The sequence below is a fragment of the Puntigrus tetrazona genome, unplaced genomic scaffold, assembly GCF_018831695.1.
Source record: "Puntigrus tetrazona isolate hp1 unplaced genomic scaffold, ASM1883169v1 S000000001, whole genome shotgun sequence".
NCBI classification, from domain to species: domain Eukaryota; kingdom Metazoa; phylum Chordata; class Actinopteri; order Cypriniformes; family Cyprinidae; genus Puntigrus; species Puntigrus tetrazona.
Window position 1 is genome coordinate 3,463,088 of NW_025047681.1, and position 18,780 is coordinate 3,481,867.

The window sequence follows — 18,780 nt, forward strand, 5'->3', positions numbered from 1 at the left end:
AGCTCAGAACTGGCAAAAACAGTGGGAACCAGGTATACCCATCTACTGTCTGGAGAAGACTATGCATTCTGTTAGATTCTCAATTTGGTTTATATCACCGGGCTGACCTGAAATATACAGCTGAGTGTCATCAGCATAACAGTAAAAGCTAACACCATGTTGCCTGATAATATCTCCCAGAGCTAACGTGTATATTGTGAAAATTAATAGCCCTATTATTGAGCCTTAAGGTACTCCATATTTCACTTGTGAATGATATGACATCTCCTCATTTGGCATTAGTGGAAGTGCCTTGGCATAGTTTTGAATCATATCTATCTGACCGCTATCAGTTTGTAGAAAATCTGTGCAATGAAGAATATGTGCTAATGAATTCTGTGTTATATGTGCAAACTAATGATATGACCTGTTTGATTGTACCATCTAGTTTTCATCCTCACTGTTTTGCATCTTACACACTGGGCTAGTCACCTGGGCCAACAGAAAACATATATCTACAAACACACAGCAACGCATGTGCCATTTGCCAAAAGACAAGTGCTGTGTCCCAGCAGGGCAGAGCACCCCTGCAACCTTTAACTGTCATCTCTGCACCTTTTAGGTGGATTGCCATGGATATTGTGGGGCCACTAGAAAGGGCAGTGCTGGACATCGCTACAAGTTATCCTTCCAACTCTGTTCAATCACCACACCTAAGAACATCCATGTCCTGGTTCAACTTTTCTCCAGTGTCGGCATACCCAAGGAGATACTCACAGACCAGGGAACAAACTTCACATCACGGTTGATGGGGTAGCTGAACAAGCAGTTGGGCATTACAGCCATCTGAACAACTCCCTACCACCCTCAGATGGGCTGGCCTGGTGGAGAGATTTAACCAAACTCTCAAGAACATTGTTGCAGACACAGAACTGGGACAAGTGGCCATTTGTTCTCTTTGCTTACCCCAAGCATCAATGGGATTCTCACCATTTGAGCTTTGTATGGATGGCAGGTACAAGGACTCCTGGACCTGCTAAAGAAAGGCTGGGAGGAGAAACATGCATCCAAGACGGCGTAGAAGGGCATTGTGCAGTACGTGCTAGAAATGTAAGCACATGCATCTAGAGCATTACAGAGAACAAGCCAAAGAGAAGCAACAAGAGAAGCAGAAAGCCTAGCCTGCCAGACTACGGCAGTTTCAACCAGGACAGAAGGTATTACTCCTGTCACCCACTTAAACGAGCAAGCTACTAGCTAAATGGCAGGGGCCATACACCATGGTCCATAAGATGGGCCAGTCACATGTGAAGTTCATCATCCTGATAAGGGCAAGACCAGGCAGACTTACCACCCTGCTAAAGGAATGGATTGAACCACTCATTAAGAGACAAGAAACATCGCTTCTGGTGAGGAAGGTGGAGGTAGATGAGGAAGAGCATTCAGAGAAAGCCATCTATGGTGAGACTAACTCACATAGAAGACTCCACAAGGGAAGAGCTGCAGCAATATGAACCAATATCCTGGACGAGCTGAGCTGACCCAGCACACCATCCACCTTTCCCAACAACCTCATGCCAACGTCCTTAGGGTGAAACCCTTCAAAAAGGAGATCAAGCTGATGAGGAGCTAGGAGTAATCAAGCCTTCAATGAGCGAATGGTGTAGACCAATGGGGATTGTCCCCAAGAAGGACGGATCCCTGTGTGTCTTCATCGACTTCCACAAACTTAATGCCCAATCTAAATTTGACGCATACCCCATGCCAAGAGTGGATGATCTGCTAGAGAAAATCGGAAAAGCAAAGTACATCACCATGCTAGACCTGTGTAAGGGATACTGGCAGGTACCTCTTAATCCTTAGTCAAAACCATACACTGCATTCAGGACACCTCTACATTTATTCCAGTTTACAGTCCTTCCATTTGGTCTTCCTGGAGCACCAGCCACTTTCCAGAGTCTGATGGACCGAGTACTCCAAGGCTGTGAAGATTGGTCTGTAGCCTACCTGGATGATGTGGTAATTCACAGCAACTCTTGGGCAGAGCATCTTCACCATCTCCAACAAACCCTAAAGAGGATAGAGGAAGCAGGACTAACATTAAATGTTGCTAAATGTGAGTGTACAAAGCAAGAGGTAAATTACCTGGGGTATGAACTGGAAGTTAAGTGCTGGGCGTCCGGTCAGAGGACAACTGACCCCAACTGAGTCTAGTTTCTCCCAAGGTTTTTTTTTTTTTCTCCATTCTGTATGCATGGGGTTTTGTTTCCTTGCCGCTGTCGCCTCTGGCTTGCTTGGTTGGGGACACTTAACTTCTAGTGATTATCGTTGAATTGACTACAGAGACTGTCTCTGCATTTAATAAATTGGTCACTCTCGTCATTATACATCCCTGTCATTATACATCCCTGTCATTATACTGTACAGTGCTTTGATGCAACCTGTGTTGTTAAAAGCGCTATATAAATAAAAATGATTGATTGATTGATATCACTTGGGAAATGGGCAGCTGAGACCCCAAATAGACAAGGTAATAGGCAATTCGAAGGAGACCACAACCAAGGACCAAGAAGGAAGTGAGGTCATTCCTAGGACTGGTGGGCTGGTACAGGAGATTTGTGCCAAATTTGCCTCCATCACGGCTCCTCTGATCAGCCTGCTGTCCAAACTGCTGTCCTGCTGTGACAAACCCTGTTCCCTGGACTGATGACTGTGAGGCAGCTTTTAATAACTTATGTGCTCCAGCCCAGTTCTCCAGATTCCAGACTTCACACAAAGGTTCCTGGTGCAAGTAGATGCATCAGCAACAGAGATGGGGCTAAGTATTACCTACTCAGTAAGACTGGAACACTGAGGAACGTCCCACGTTCCAGGAACAAGGGATGCATACGTAAACAAGATGTTTATAAAATCTTTTTTTAAAACAAACATCTTGATTTCCTCTGAGATCATCCCACATGCAGATAGTTTAATAGACTTTGAAATACACCTATCTCTGACTTGATATTCCATTTATTCTGTTCTTAATTTACAGCTTACATTTTATAGCTTAGTGCTATAAAGCTACCTTGAAAGAGTGCAGCCATGTCTAATACCTCTCTGAATCTCTTGATGGTCAGGCTAGTTTGTTAAGTGTGTGGGCTCACGTGGGCAGCAGTTTGACCTATTTTATTGCAGTCAGTTCCGAGAATTGAAGTGAACGTAATAAAAACATAAACATAAATGAAGGCTGTACAGACATAAGACTGTTTAATTGTTACTTGATCTTTCCCAATCATTCACAAATAATATGTGAATAAACACCATGAGACACTTAAAATCATTTAAAGTTATTAACATTACTAATATTTAAAATATATATCTAGTTTGAATGATGATTATACTATTGATAGCTGCTGATATAGACAGTAAATTCCTCTCAAACATACAAGTTGGCTGTCAGCTGTTGCAAAGACTATAGAAATACTGAAGACGATTCACTCTTATACTTATAAATGGGAGAAACTCGTCTGAGATGAGCAAAATCTGGGCAGAACCGATCACTGGCGATCATTGCAAGATGCATGCTGGTTAGAAGTTATATCCGCCTTGATCTAATGTCATGCTGACATGTACCAAAAATGTTCCTCGAAGGAATGAGATGCCACGTTGATGGTGTTATGGGAAGATGCCTTCCAGCAGCGACTCTGAATTGTGTGTAAAATCAAACCAAGAAAATGGTGGGACATCATAGGCATCATAGGCATTGGTTAAGAAGCATAAAAAGAATGTGGAATGCTGCTGGCTTCAGCTTCTGTCAGGAAGTGTGGTTACTGAGATCGCCATCTCATTCCTTTGAGGAACCATGGTTACATACATAACCTGGAGACATTCCTCTTCATGAGCTTGATCCGATCTGATTTAATGTAATTATTTAAATTATGCACAAATTTTATAAACACTATGACAGTGCAATCTCTCTGTGAGATATGTTATTGTAATATTTCAATTAAAAAATATGTTTGTATTAAAGTAGAAATTGACCATAAACACGCATTCTGTATGTTTTGAGAGTGTTGTTTGCCATTTTTTCATATAAAAGCAACAGAACTAAAATTATATAAGGTTTATCTGAATAAGTTAGAATAAATTAGTGAGAATAATGTAATATCTGCATTATCTTTGATCTTGTAGGCATCTTTCCAGCCATTAGAAGCTCTGGTTCCCTCAGGAACCTGAGACTAGAGCAGCTGATGAGGATGCAGTAGACGTGTTGGAATTATGCATTGGCTGATCTGGCCTGAAGTCCTCGGGGCCACTGCTCTGCACATGTTGTATGTCTCTCTTATCTGACACCTATTATCTAAATCAGATGCGTGAAATGGGAGACATACAAAATTAGCCCCTGAAGACTGAAGTTGAGAATCATTAATTTCAATCTGTAATTAATTTGGGTTTTACTTGCATTGAAAACAAATGGGTAATATAAAAATAAATAGAAATATTTGTATGATAATTAATAAAATACTGTTTTCAGGTTTAATGCAAGTATTTTCTAAAAATACAGCCATGAACAAATTGCACTGATAAAGTGAGTTTTGTGCACCTATCAAAGAAATATATACATTTTTAAGTTATATTTTAAGTGACTTCAGATTTTCTTACAGTACTGGTATTTTACCACCCCCTGTACAGCTCGAGAACAGATTTGAATCTTTAACTGAATTTGGGTTAGGAATCCCGAAAGTGACTGAGCAGGAGTCATATCAGCCAGTAGCTAACACCGCTACAAACAGGCGCTCAAAATTCGAGCAGACAGCGGTGTTCAGATCACAGAGCAGCCAGAGCCCAGAACTCTGATAGTCGGAGACTTCATTATCAGAAACGTCAGGAGCAGAACGACAACTACATGCTGCTTTCCTCAAGCGACCGTCTCTGATGTAAACAAGGGACTTTGGAACATTCTAATGAAGCACAAGACTGCAAAACGAATCATCATCCATGTGGGGTAGAATGACATTCGTGAGCAGTCAGAACTCCTGAAAAAAGGACTTCAGTGAACTTATCGAAACACTTCAAAGAGTTGAAGTCCAGTCGTTCATCAGTGGACCACTCCCAGCAAGGGAACAAACATGTTTTCACGGTTGCTTGGACTGAATACTTGGCTACAAAGAACCTGCAGTAAAAAGGAGTCAACTTCATCGACAACTTCAATCTGTTCTGGGAACACAGACAACTGTTTAAACTGGATGGCCTTCACCCAAACAAACTTGGTGCGAGAGTGTTAAAGGACAACATCTATTTTTCACTCCGTCATCCATCAGCAGAGCGTGCCAGTCCACTCAACATGAATGGCACACACACCTGGACAAAGTATGGATGACGACAGGACTTCCATATCAGCCTCAGAGTCATCATCTGGTCGACACATCCCACAAGGACACTGAAAACACCACAGAGCCACAACAAGCACTGTCTGTGGACACTATCACGGTTGAGCCCTGCCCGCAGAGCCCATCACAGACACAATGTGACGCACAACAATGGCTCCAGGACTCAGAACCGAAGGACGACTCTCTGGTAATCAGCCAGGGAAGCCAGGACAGCATAATTCTGCCACCGGAAACACCAATGCTCTGTTTACCAGAGACATTATCCCCTCTCTCAGCATCGCCACTTCTCAGCTTCTCACAAAAAATGGAGGAGGTGGTGTGCGCTAAAACCAGACTCTCCCAGTCTTTGCTGCGAGCCCCAGTTATCAACTACAAGCGGGCGGGCACCACCGCCTCCCAAGGCCGCTGGGCCCAGCTCGCCTCCTCCAGCGAGAGCTCTTCGGCGCTGCGACAACGCCAGGCCATCCCTCCTCCATCTGCAGCTGGTAAAGCAAAAACAACTGATAACAGCTCTCAGTGATGTGTTTCGGGTCCCTGCAAGTACAGCAAAAACTTTCAGGGATGTTTAGAAAACAAGCGGGAACCCAGTGTGTCTCTCACTATCTCCGTCTTATTACAGGATAGAAAGTCTAAGGCCTTCTCAAGGCGTACAGCTGACAAATCTAATCTTGACCCATTAGACAACAAACTCAGACTGCTATAGAAACAAAAAGTACTACCATCAAGCTAGCATTATTAAATGTTCGATCACTAAAAACAAATCATTTGTGATCAATGATTTAATAATTACAAACAATCTGGATTTTATGTTTCTAAATGAAACATGGCTTGAAGAAAGCTGCAGTGCAACAGTGCTCAATGAAACAGCCCCTCCCAACTTCACTTATATGAATGTTTGCAGAGTTGACAAGAGAGGTGGGGGCTACTCTCTTTAAAGATGTCTTTCAGTGCAGACAAGTGTCATTTGGTCAGTACTTGTCATTTGAATATCTAGGGATTGTGTTGAAAGGCGAGTCCTTTGACTCAAAAGTTAAGAATGTCATGGATGACATTGCACCTGTGGAAAGTCAGTAAGAAGACTGGCAGACAAAAGTCATGTTGGAGAAAATCAACAGCAGTGCAGATCATGAAAAGGCAATGCAGAAAGGCTGAGCGGACGTGGCGGAAGACAAAACTTGAAATCCACTATAGCATCTATAAAGACAGCCTGCATGCTTTTAATGTGGAATTAGCCACAGCACGACAGCAGTTTTTCTCAAACCTTATAAATAGTAACCTGAACAACACCCGCACTCTTTGCTACGGTTGAGAGACTGACAAACCCCAAGTCAGATTCCCAGTGAAATGCTTTCTGACAGCAAATGCAATGAGTTTGCCTCATTCTTTCTGAGAAGATCGAAAATATCAGAAAGCGATTAAAACATCAGATGATGTAGAGATATGTCAGATTCAACCACAATCTCAAAAAAGAGTCACTATGTGTGTTTTGAAGCAATTGATAGCAAAACTTTGGAGGAAGTAGTACAGCACCTAAAATCCTCAACCTGCTGTCTTGACACACTCCCACATCTTTTCTCAAAAGCATGTTTTTTTTTAGGCAAGTTTATTTATTTATATAGCACATTTCATACATGGTAATTCAAAGTGCTTTACAAGAGATAAAATAAAATAATTACAAGATTTAAATAACAATAAAAGAAATTAATCTAAAATAAAAACACTGATTTAAGATAAATTGAATTTAAAGAAAAAGAGATTGATTTACATTTACATTTAGTCATTTTGCAGGCGCTTTTATCCAAAGACTTACAATTGAGAGTACAAACAGCTTGATTTAAAACAGTTTAAAATAAAAGAAGCAAACAGCTGACTGTTTAAAAGCTGACATCTTAGAAGTGGTGAACACATCACTTTTCTGGGACTTTTCAAACGCCCTGAAAACTGTGGTTGTTAAGCCCCTCCTGAAAAGAGAAATCTTGATAACAGTATATTGAGTAACTATAGACCGATATCAAATCTTCCGGTCATAGGCAAGATCATTGAAAAGGTAGTTCTGAATCAGCTGAACAGCTACTTGAACTCAAATGGTTATCTGGATCATTTTCAATCTGGTTTCAGACCGCACCACAGCACAGAGACAGCGTTAGTTAAGATAATAAATGATATTCGCCTAAACTCTGATTCTGGTAAAATATCAGTGCTGGTACTACTAGATCTTAGTGCTGCGTTTGACACTGTCGATCATAACATTCTTCTAGACAGACTGGAAAACTGGGTCGGGCTTTCTGGAATGGCTCTAAACTGGTTCAGGTCATATTTAGAGGAGGGGTTATTATGTAGAGTATAGGAGAGCATAAGTCTAAGTGGACGTCCATGACATGCGGAGTCCCACAAGGCTCAATTCTTGCGCCGCTCTTGTTTAGCCTGTATATGCTCCCACTAAGTCAAATAATGAGAAAGAATCAAATTGCCTATCACAGCTATGCTGACGACACGCAGATTTACCTAGCCTTATCACCAAATGACTACAGCCCCATTGACTCACTCTGCCAATGCATTGATGAAATCAACAGTTGGATGTGCCAAAATTTTCTTCAGTTAAACAAGGAGAAAACTGAGGTCATTGCATTTGGAAATAAAGATGAAGTTCACAAGGTGAATGCATACCTTGACTCAAGGGGTCAAACAACCAAAAGGCAAGTCAAGAATCTTGGTGTGATTCTAGAGACCGACCTTAGTTTCAGCTGTCATGTCAAAGCAGTGACTAAATCAGCGTCCTATCACCTAAAAAAATATTGCAAGAATCAGATGCTTTGTGCCCAGGCAAGACCTGGAGAAACTAGTCCATGCCTTCATCACCAGCAGGGTGGACTATTGTAATGGTCTCCTCACTGGCCTTCCCAAAAGACCATCAGACAGCTGCAGCTCATCCAGAACGCTGCTGCCAGGATGCCGACTCGAACCAGAAAATCAGAGCACATCACACAGTCCTCAGGTCCTTACACTAGCTTCCAGTGACATTTAGAATTGATTTTAAAGCACTTTTACTCGTTTATAAATCACTCAATGGACTAGGACCTAAATACATTGCAGATATGATCACTATTTATACACCTAACAGACCACTCAGATCACTAGGATCAAGTCAGTTAGAAATACCAAAGGTTCACACCAAACAAGGAGAATCTGCTTTTAGTTATTTTGCTGCTCGCATCTGGAACCAGCTTCCTGAAGAGATCAGATGTGCTGAAACATTAGTCACTTTTAAATCCAGACTCAAAACTCATCTGTTTAGTTGTGCATTTACAGAATGAGCACTGTGCTGCGTCCCAACTGTTTGCTTCTTTTATTTTAAACTGTTTTAAATCAATCTCTTTTTGCTTTAAATTCAATTTATCTTAAAATCAGTGTTTTTATTTTATTTTAATTTATTTTATTGTTATTTATTATTTTACTTCCTCTCATGTAAAGCACTTTGAATTACCATTGTGTATGAAATGTGCTATATAAATAAACTTGCCTTGCCTTGCCTTACACAACTGCAGCTTGAACTCTTATTTGCTGTTAACCTGACAGAAACCGTGTCTAGCTTCATGACGTCACTGACACACCCACACAACACAGATCACTTCCTGCTCTCGTGACAGAAACAAGGATATAAGGAGTTCTTCGGGTATTACATTTCCTTACACACTATATATATATATATATATATATATATATAACATAATGTAATCTACATATACATAAATACACTAACAATGAGTTTATTTTATTTATCAATGTCATTTATAATTGTTTGAGCTGCAGGGACATCTGTTTCACTTTCATTTCAGTCACAGAACTATAAGAAAAACATATCTGTGAATAAAAGAATGTGTTCAGTGTTGAGATTAATAAATATTAGCTGATGTGAAGTGTTTAGGTTGTGGTCTTTACATAAACATACTGGAAAGTTTATAATGATGAGAGTGGCATATTTCTGTCATGTCTGAGCGTGTTATCAATGTGTTTGTTCAGTGTGAATGAATTTTGCAGGAAGACCTTCATACTCTATTCTAGCTGAGATTCCCAGCTCAATCTACTGCAGTTCATCTGACAGAGCTTCACATGATCTGGATGAATGAATAGAGAATGTGTTAGTGTAGAGACAATCACTGCAATGTCTTACAGGATGATGAAGAGACAGACGTCAAGAGTCAGATGAAGACTGAAGAAAGAAACCGATACCAGCATGTCAACCGCAGACTCCAAAGGTGAGAATCACTGTCATGGAATAAAATGATTATTCAATCTACTCTTACAATCGAATACAATTTTTTCAAAACTTCATATACAATCAGATGCAATATACATGTGGAAATCTATTTATTTTCTGTATGTTTGCTTAAAATGATCATTATTATTATTATTATTCCTCAACAATCTCAAAATAGTTATTCTGATGTAAATTCCAAAAGATCTCAGATTTTTAAAGATGTTTTTGTTTTAATAATTTGTTCAAAAATGTTTTCTTTTGGGTGATCAGAGTCAAATATTAATGTAACCCTTTTGTTTCATACAGTGATTGTTGCCCACAATCCTCCTCGAAGGAGGAAAAGAGCAAAAGTCCACCTCCTTATAGTAAGTCATTAAATGATGAACAAATATTTAAGATAGTTAAGAAGAATGTTTGGAAATTGTGAAACCTTGTGAAAATATCTGAAACCTCAAATATGCCTCTCTTTTGGTGCACTTTATTTAATTTTCATTTCTGTGATCATGACAAGTTACATGTGTTTTTAGTCAGTGTTCTGAAGATTGTTCTCCTGGGTTCGAGCGTGTCAGAAAACAGTCTGGTGGGGAGCTTCATCTTAGGAAGAGCAGCGCTTGACAGTGAAGCTCCTCCAGATGTTGTAGAGAGAGTCGCAGGAAGACTGAAGAACAGGCACGTGATCGCCATCAACAGTCCTCAGCTGCTCCAGACGAACATCACAGATCATCATATCACACAGAAAGTGAGAGAGTGTGTGAATCTGTCTGATCCAGGACCTCATGTGATTGTGCTGCTCCTCAAACATGATCAGTGTTCAGCAGAACATCATGAGTATGTGGAGAAGGTGCTGCTCTCTTTCTCTGAGAACGTTTATCAACACACTATAGTGATCACCACACAAGAGCCCACAAAAACCAATGTCACCCTACGGAAAATAATTCAGAAATGTGCAAACAGATACTTCAGTCTCCACAGAAGCAGCTCTCCTGATGATCTTCTGCAGATGTTTGAGGACATAGAGAAGATTAATGATGGCCGTTACCTGGACTGTGCTGAAGTCTCAAAGCATTTTACATTGAAGCAACAAAACTTCGAGAGACGTAAGTGTGAGAATAATTGCTGTTTGTAGTAGTATATATATATATATAATTTATTTATTCACTTGGATTACCCTCTTCCAGTATCAGAGGGTGTTAAGCTGAATCTGGTCGTGTGTGGGAGCGACGAGACATTCAAATCTTCCATATCAGAGCTGATCCAGCAGCAGACAGACAGAAGATCAAATGTAGAGCTTCATGGGCGTCTGATCAATGTGGTGAAGCTTCCAGCTCTGATTCATCTCTCAGAGGAGGAAGTGATGCGTCAAACTCTCCGCTGTGTGTCTCTCTGTCATCCTGGAGTTCATGCTTTCCTCCATGTTATTCCTGACCTCCTCTCAATAATGAAGTCAAAGCAGAAATACAGGATATCCAGAGGATCTTCAGCTCAAGAGTCAACAAACACATCATGATCCTCATAAAGCAGAGTTCAGAGCATCAGACAGAAGAACTCAGTGAAGAAACACAGGCTTTCATTCAGAGTTTTGAAGGACGCGACATCATTACTTTGGTCCCAAAACACAAGTGTCCACGTTGATGAAGAACATCAAGCAAATGCTGGATGAAAACAGAGGAGGTATTTCTCTATAGAGAAATTTCTGGAGGTACAAATTAAAAAACTGATGAAATATGACGAGATAAAGAAGAAAACTGACTCACTAGAAACACATTTACTGTTACAAGGTAAGAAAAAATTGTTTGGTCTTAAAGTACACACATTTGAAAATCCGTACCTTTTTTTGGGTTCAAAGTGATTTAATTGATCAACCACTAGGGTAGACCTATAATAAGTGTTTATATTCAGACTATTTAAAAAAAATAATTACATAATAATTGTTTTGTTTTGTGTTAGTAGAAATTGTGTAATCATGTATTACACACACAGGACGAAAGCAGCACACACAAACATGTGTGAGATGAGACTGATATTATCAGATTAATAGGAGAATAGGACAACCCCTATAGACCATGCACTGAGAGAGCCGTCTGTTTTTCCCATTGTTATACTAGCTAAACTGATTCAGAAACGCCCCAAGTGCAGCTGTACCATGTGCTTTAGACTATACACTTAAATCATTAAAATAGGCACTGTGTCTGTTCAAAAATAAGATCAAAGGTAAAGCTTCTGTGTTCCACAGGAAATGAAGATTAGATGAAAATCAAACTGATCATTTTGGCCAATCACTGAACTACTGAGCTGAAAGTTTTGCTGTTTTACAATCTGAATAATGTGTGTTTTAAAAAAACTAAAAAAAAATTGTTTATCTCCAAAATTTAAATAAAAATTCTGTCATGTTTCCTTACCAATATTATACTTGCACTTCAAGTGAAACAATTTTTTTTTTTTTGTACTGCAGATTTGTGACCGTGCTGGCAAAATGAGTGTGAACGTGTATGAAGTAAAAATAATAATTTTTGCCTGTAAAGGTGATGTATTTCTCTTTTACAGGTTCAACAGAGAGTGAAGAGACTTTGAGGATTGTGCTGCTGGGAAAAACTGGAGTAGGAAAAGTGCAACCGGAAACACAATCTTAGGAAGATATGCTACAGCAGAAACATCTCATCAGTCTGTTACTAAAGAGAGTCAGAGACAAACATCTGAAATCAACAGCAGACGTGTTACTGTGATGGACACTCCAGGAATGTTTGATACTGAACTTAGTAATGATGAGATCCAGAAAGAAATCAGACACTGCATCTCCATGATTCTGCCTGGACCACATGTGTTCATTATTGTGCTCAATTTAGGACAACGATTCACTCAAGAAGAAGCAACTTCAGTGAAGATTATCCAAGAGATGTTGGTGAGAACTCTTTAATGTATACCATGGTGCTCTTCACCAGAGGAGATGATCTGAAGAATAAAACTATTGAACAGTTTTTAGGAAAACCTGGATCTCCTCTGATGAAGCTGGTTGAAGCATGTGGAAACAGATACCATGTGTTAAATAATAATCAGACTGGAGACCTAACACAGGTTTCTGATCTACTGGAGAAGATAGACAACATGGTAAAAGCAAACGGAGGCAGTTTCTACTCATGTAAGATGTTCAGACAGATGGAGACAGAAAAACAAGAACAACAGATGAAGATCCTGTTGGAGAAAGTTAGAGTAAAAGAAGAAGAGATAAAGAGACTAGAAGAAGAGAACGAGAGAATGAGAGATGATGATGGAGGAAGAAACAAAAGAATCAGGACAAAGAGAGAAATAAAAGGGAAGAAGAACTGATAGAGACAGAAGAGCAACATAAAAGAGAAATAAAGGAGCAGGAGCAGATGAAAGATGAGATAAAAAGTGTGAATGAGGAGTTTAAAAATGAAATAAAGGAAATGAAGAAAGAAACAGAGATTTTAAAAAAGAAAATGAAAATCTTCAGATCAGATACAACACAGACATAGACAGACTGATGAACAAAATAGAGAATGAAAGAAAGTATCATGAAATAGAGAGAAAAAGAGAGAAGAAGAGCTTAGTGAGCGAGAAGAACGATATAAAAGAGAAATGAAGGAACAGGAACAGATTAGAGATGAGATGAGACGAGAACAAGGGATATTTAAAGATGAAATGAGACAAGAAAAAGACACTATGAAGAAAGAAAAGATAGACTGAAGAGCAGAATAGAGAATGAAAGAATACATCATGAAACAGAGAAAAAGAGAAGAGAAGAAGAGTTTAGAGAGAGAGAAGAACAATATAAAACACTAATAAAAGAGAAAGAAAAGAGTGAGGAAAACATGTGTGAGGAGATGAAGAAAGAACATGAGAGGAATGGCTGGAAGCAGAAACAAGAGGAAAAGACAAGAAGAGAAGAAAGTGAGAAAGAAAACAGATTTCATATGAACAGATTCAAAGACTACAGAATGAAATAGAGGAAATAATCAGAGAAAAAAATTGCATAGAAAGAGAGAGGCAAGAACAACTACAGGAATCAGAAAAGAGACTGGAAGAAGAAAGAAACATGAGAAAACAGCAACTAAAAATCCTTGAAGAACAGCATGAAGAAGGAATGAAGAAAAGACAAGTGGAGGGGACAGAGGAATATAAACAAAAGAAAGAGAAGGAGAAGATTTATACTGAAACTGATCCTTCACTGCAGGTGAGTATTCAGAAAAACATGGAGAGAACTGGAAGCCTATCACTGCATCATCTGTTTCCCAGACTTCATCTTGATATAAGACACTTCAAGAAACTGAGAGCTGCAGATGTTCTTCAGATAAGCAAACATTCATTACTGTGTCATGAGTCTTGTGCTGAAGAGGAGCTGATTCAGGTTTACATTCAAAACTACTGATGATGAACTACAGAGCAAGATACATTAAAACTAAAGAGTCTAACAAACAGGATCAAACTGACTTATCTGAGAGTGATATTTTTGATGATGTTTTCGGGACTTCTCTCTATCAGAAAAACCATCAAGTCAGTCAGACCATGTTCACCCAATGGATGTTCAGATGGCTGTATTTCATTGTGCTGATGGTTTCCTGAAGCAGCTGATGGTGACTAAACTGTCCCAATGTCAGTATGCTCTGCCTCTGCTTGTTCCTGATCCATTCACACAACAGATTGAGTTTCCTCTCTGGACTTTCAGACAAATCAACAAGAGCTGGAAGATGAGAAACACAGACGGTGAAATCATCAGTAAAACCCAGCCAATTTACAAGGCAGAAACTCCAATGGTGTTTTTTCTTCAGATTTGGCTCCGTGTCTTCATCCAAGTCTCAGCTGATGAACAGTCTGATCAATGAGAAACACAACACGTTCTTCCACAGAAACTGCTCAGGCAGCAGCAGAACCAGAGTCCTGATGGATGGAGTGGTGGAGATCGCCTGGTACTGTCCTTCTGGAACATATGATGATAAATTCACTGAATGTGTTGCATTCTGTAATCTACACGGTGATGCAGGAGACCATGAGAAACAGCTGCAGATACTCACAGAAATGGCTTCAGTCAATGTTGTTGTTCTACCACAACTGGACAAGTTTGACAGACGTTTTACAATACTTAAAAACATCTTCAAAGGCAAAAACAGCTTATTTGTCTTTTAACTGAGGATGAATCTACTGTAATTGAGCCAAAGAAAAGGAAATTCAAAATTGGTCTAAAAAGCAGAATTCAGTCAGATGTATCTGAAGAACTCAGAAAATCTATAAATGATTGTCTCAAAGAATCATATTCCACTTTCAGACTTGAAGATGTGTCCAAGCACTCAGATATCAGAGTAGATGAGGGAAGATGATGATGACTGTAAGAGAGGAAGAGAAGCAGCACAGCAGATGATCAGTATGCTAAAGATGAAAGAGCTGATAAAAATCAAAGAATCTTTTCTGCCTCATCAGGGGAAACTGTGGTATCAGTGGTGTCAGAAGAACAAAGAACTACATCGCCCTCAAGGAGAATGGATTGAAATGGAAATAAGTAAAATTAAAAACAAATGAAAAATCCGGAAACAGCAGCATGAATTTAACATCAGTGAATTCATAAAGTGCTTCATTAAAGAAATTAACTCATATGATAAACATCAGAAAATGTATTTTCTCAAATGGCTCAGAATTCTTCTGGATGAACATACATCAGCCAATCTTTCTGATCTACACCACAAGTATGATGTAAAGTGGTCAACAGTCTTAAAACTGAAGAGGATCATAAAAGTTCCATTATCTCAAAACTGAACAAACTGAACTTGAGAAAATATATGAGGAACTTCAGGATGCAACCTTTGGTTTAGAGCACATCATGAGGGATTTTGGACAAATCTTTGAATCTTGTTTATCTATAAATAAGAACAAGGAAGACCTGCAGGTTCACTTCTCTTCTCTCCCTAGTCTCATGGCAGAGATGATCATCTCTGGATTTCCACTGAGCTGATGGATGGAGATGCTGCTCATGTTCCTCTGGTCTGGATCTCTGCTGTTTTAGACCAACTAACCCAGAAACTGGGAGACCAGACCAGAATCTTCATCCTCTCAGTTTTAGGGATTCAAAGTTCTGGGAAATCCACCATGCTGAATGCCATGTTTGGACTTGAGTTTGCCGTCAGTGCTGGCAGATGCACCAGAGGAGCTTTCATGCAGCTGGTCAGACTTTCAGATGAGATGAAAACACAGATGGATTTTGACTATATTCTGGTTGTTGATACTGGGGCTCTTCGTTCTTCTAGAAATGGCTGGAAGATCAACAAGACATCATGACAATGAATTTGCCACATTTGTTATTGGTCTTGCAAATCTAACTCTGATCAACATTTTCGGAGAAAATACATCTGAGATGCAGGACATTCTTCAGATTGTTGTTCAGGCCTTTATGAGGATGAAGAAGGTCAGACTGAATCCCAGCTGTGTCTTTATACATCAGAACGTTTCAGACATTACAGCTGGACAGAAAAGCATGGAGGGAAGGAGACGACTGCATGAGAAATTAGATGAGATGACCAAACTTGCTGCTAAAGATGAAGGCTGTGATGCAGAATGTTTCAGTGATGTAATTAGATTTGATGTTCAGAATGATGTGAAGTATTTTGCTCAGCTCTGGGAGGGCAGTCCACCAATGGCACCACCAAACCCAAACTACTGTGAAAACATTCAAGAACTGAAGAAATGTATTATGTATCATGCTTCAAAATCACATAGAATGCTGCTAAAAGACTTAAAAATTCATATTAAAGATCTCTGGGAGGCTTTACTGAAGGAACAATTTGCCTTCCGCTCAGAAACTCTCTGGAGATTTCAGTCTACAGGAAATTGGAGAATGAATACAGCAAGCAGTCCTGGAGTCTTCACAATGCCATGCTGAAAATTGAGAATAAACTACACATCGGAATACAAAATGAAGCAATTCTTGAAGTTGAGGAAACGTATATTGAAAGAGAAATGAAGAAGACAAGTGAAAAAGTGGAAAAATCCACTTGCCTTGCAAATCAAAAAAATAAAGCAAATAATGAGGAAACACTGAAGAATGGGTTTTAATTTGTTTTGGGAACAGAGTGTGAAAATGATCATCATAGATACTCCTTAAATCAATGACATAATAAGAGATATGAGAAGTCTTCACAGTGATATCTATGAGGAACATCTCCTGTAGACCACTGGACCACTTTAAATATTTAAAGACACATTTGCATATGATCAAATTCTTTTCTCCAGCCCAAATCATATAATTTATCATGGATGTTGTCCAGCAGACAGAAAGAATGATTCTGAAACAGAGCATCAGTATGAAAGAGTGAAATATGTGTTCAAGAATGAATTCTTAATGGATTTGGTATATTTCATCTGTAAGAGATCAAACAAGATTATATCTGACCAACACAGACTGTTCAAGGAAGCCTTTTGGAGAAGAAGACAGAAGAGTACTATAGTACTTTCCAGTAATACTGTCATGTAGCAACATCAACAACCATTTTTGGTTAGATTGTCTGTCAAAGACTCAAAGAGCCCACTGAGCAGAGTGTCTATAAGAAGACAGTCAGAGATTAAGCAGATGAAATGAGACCAAGATGGAGACAGATCAAATCTGGACAAACACATCCTGAATAAATTGGCAGAGAAAGAGGATTTTAACAACTACATAAACTACTTTAAAACTTCTAGAGATCAGGTTTCATTAGAGATTAAGTCAGTTGGTACAGCACTCATAAATTAAGTTTCAGTGTTTTAAATAAAATTAAATTGAACGTTAAATGCCTGCAGCAGATGTGATAAAAAAAAAAAAAAAAACAACTTCCTGCTGTTATTAGGGTTTGTTCAGAAACTGCAATATCAAAAATATCTGGACAATGACTTTTGTTTTCAACGACCACAATCAAAAATCACATCGTTATTACCTTTTAAATTCCAATAAATAAACTAACAAAACTAAATGAAATATGTAAAAAGTGCAGCACATGTAAAGTATGCAGTAGCTGTGGCAACTTAAAAGAATAAGATTGCAAAGTTATTGCTTTCCTTAATTAAAGTGATTTATTTATGAATATATGGCTGACCTGGAGAGTAAAAGCTTTCATCATACACTTTAAAAGTTATTAGCTATATCAAGCTTGTATTTACAGTGGTATCATTAGTTTATTTACTTGTTGTTTGCAGTTTTGTAGCCAATCAGTCTTCTCTGTTTAAAGCAATGTCCAGTTAGAGGTGTGCCTTTTTAAGAAAATGTGTTTTCAAAGGGTTTTCCGTGACTTAATATCACAGTTCGAAAAATATTCCGCATTAAATTAAAGTTTTCCATCACTACGATGGATTCTATGAAGTCTATGATGAATTTCGCTCCAAACACAGGTTCCAACACAATGCATCGGTGAGAGGTTTTAACAATTATTAAGGAGTTTGCAATATGATATTGTAATATGAGTTTGTGATATTGATTCAAAACAAATTATCAATAAACAAGTTCTGCATGATTTTGCTCTATATCATCAATGAATATAGTAGCAGCTGAGCTCACGGTTAAACTGGGTGTGCGACAGTTATGGCTGAGGAATGGGCTTTGCAAATTGGCAAAATCTTTGTTTTATTCTTTGGTGCAGATCTAGATGTCTGCTGCTTGCTGTTCTGTAGATCATAGGACAGTTTTTTGACTGTCTCTGGCGTTGTTCGTGTACTTTCAGCCTTGATTATAAGGTTACTCCATTGAGGAATCTCTTGACTATCTGTTGTTGGACATGTGTGGTTTCATTAAAGAACTTCATGAAAGTTGTGCCACTAAATGACTCAAAAGAAAAAGTGAATGGAGTTCACAGGGGTCCCCGTTAATTAAAAACATTAGTGTTTTCACATAGCAACGCTGTAAATAATAGCTATGTTGCAATGCTGCACCACCAGTAATGTATTTGTTTGATGATATGGGTTGCTTAGGTGTTTTTTTTCATGTTTTTGTCTGAGGACTTGGGTTTTTAGTTTTTCAGGACCTTTAACCTATTCTTCAGGAAAGAAATTTGTTCTCTAAGATCTTTCTTTGTTTTCTTTAAACTCATCAGTACTAATTTTGTCCCATTCCTCCTGGCTCCCACAGCTCTGCACATTTTGTAAGTACACTTCAGAGGGTTTTCCTCACATTATATTCCACTATGAGGTTCTATTTAG

General features: G+C 38.9%; 3 pseudogenes; all 3 read left to right on the forward strand.

Annotated features, from left to right (window-relative positions):
- Positions 1–9,384: 9,384 nt before the first annotated feature.
- LOC122331637 lies at positions 9,385–12,955 on the forward strand (annotated as a pseudogene).
- A 708-nt stretch (positions 12,956–13,663) lies between these two features.
- LOC122331517 lies at positions 13,664–18,098 on the forward strand (annotated as a pseudogene).
- Positions 16,802–18,098, forward strand: LOC122331638 (annotated as a pseudogene).
- Positions 18,099–18,780: the final 682 nt, after the last annotated feature.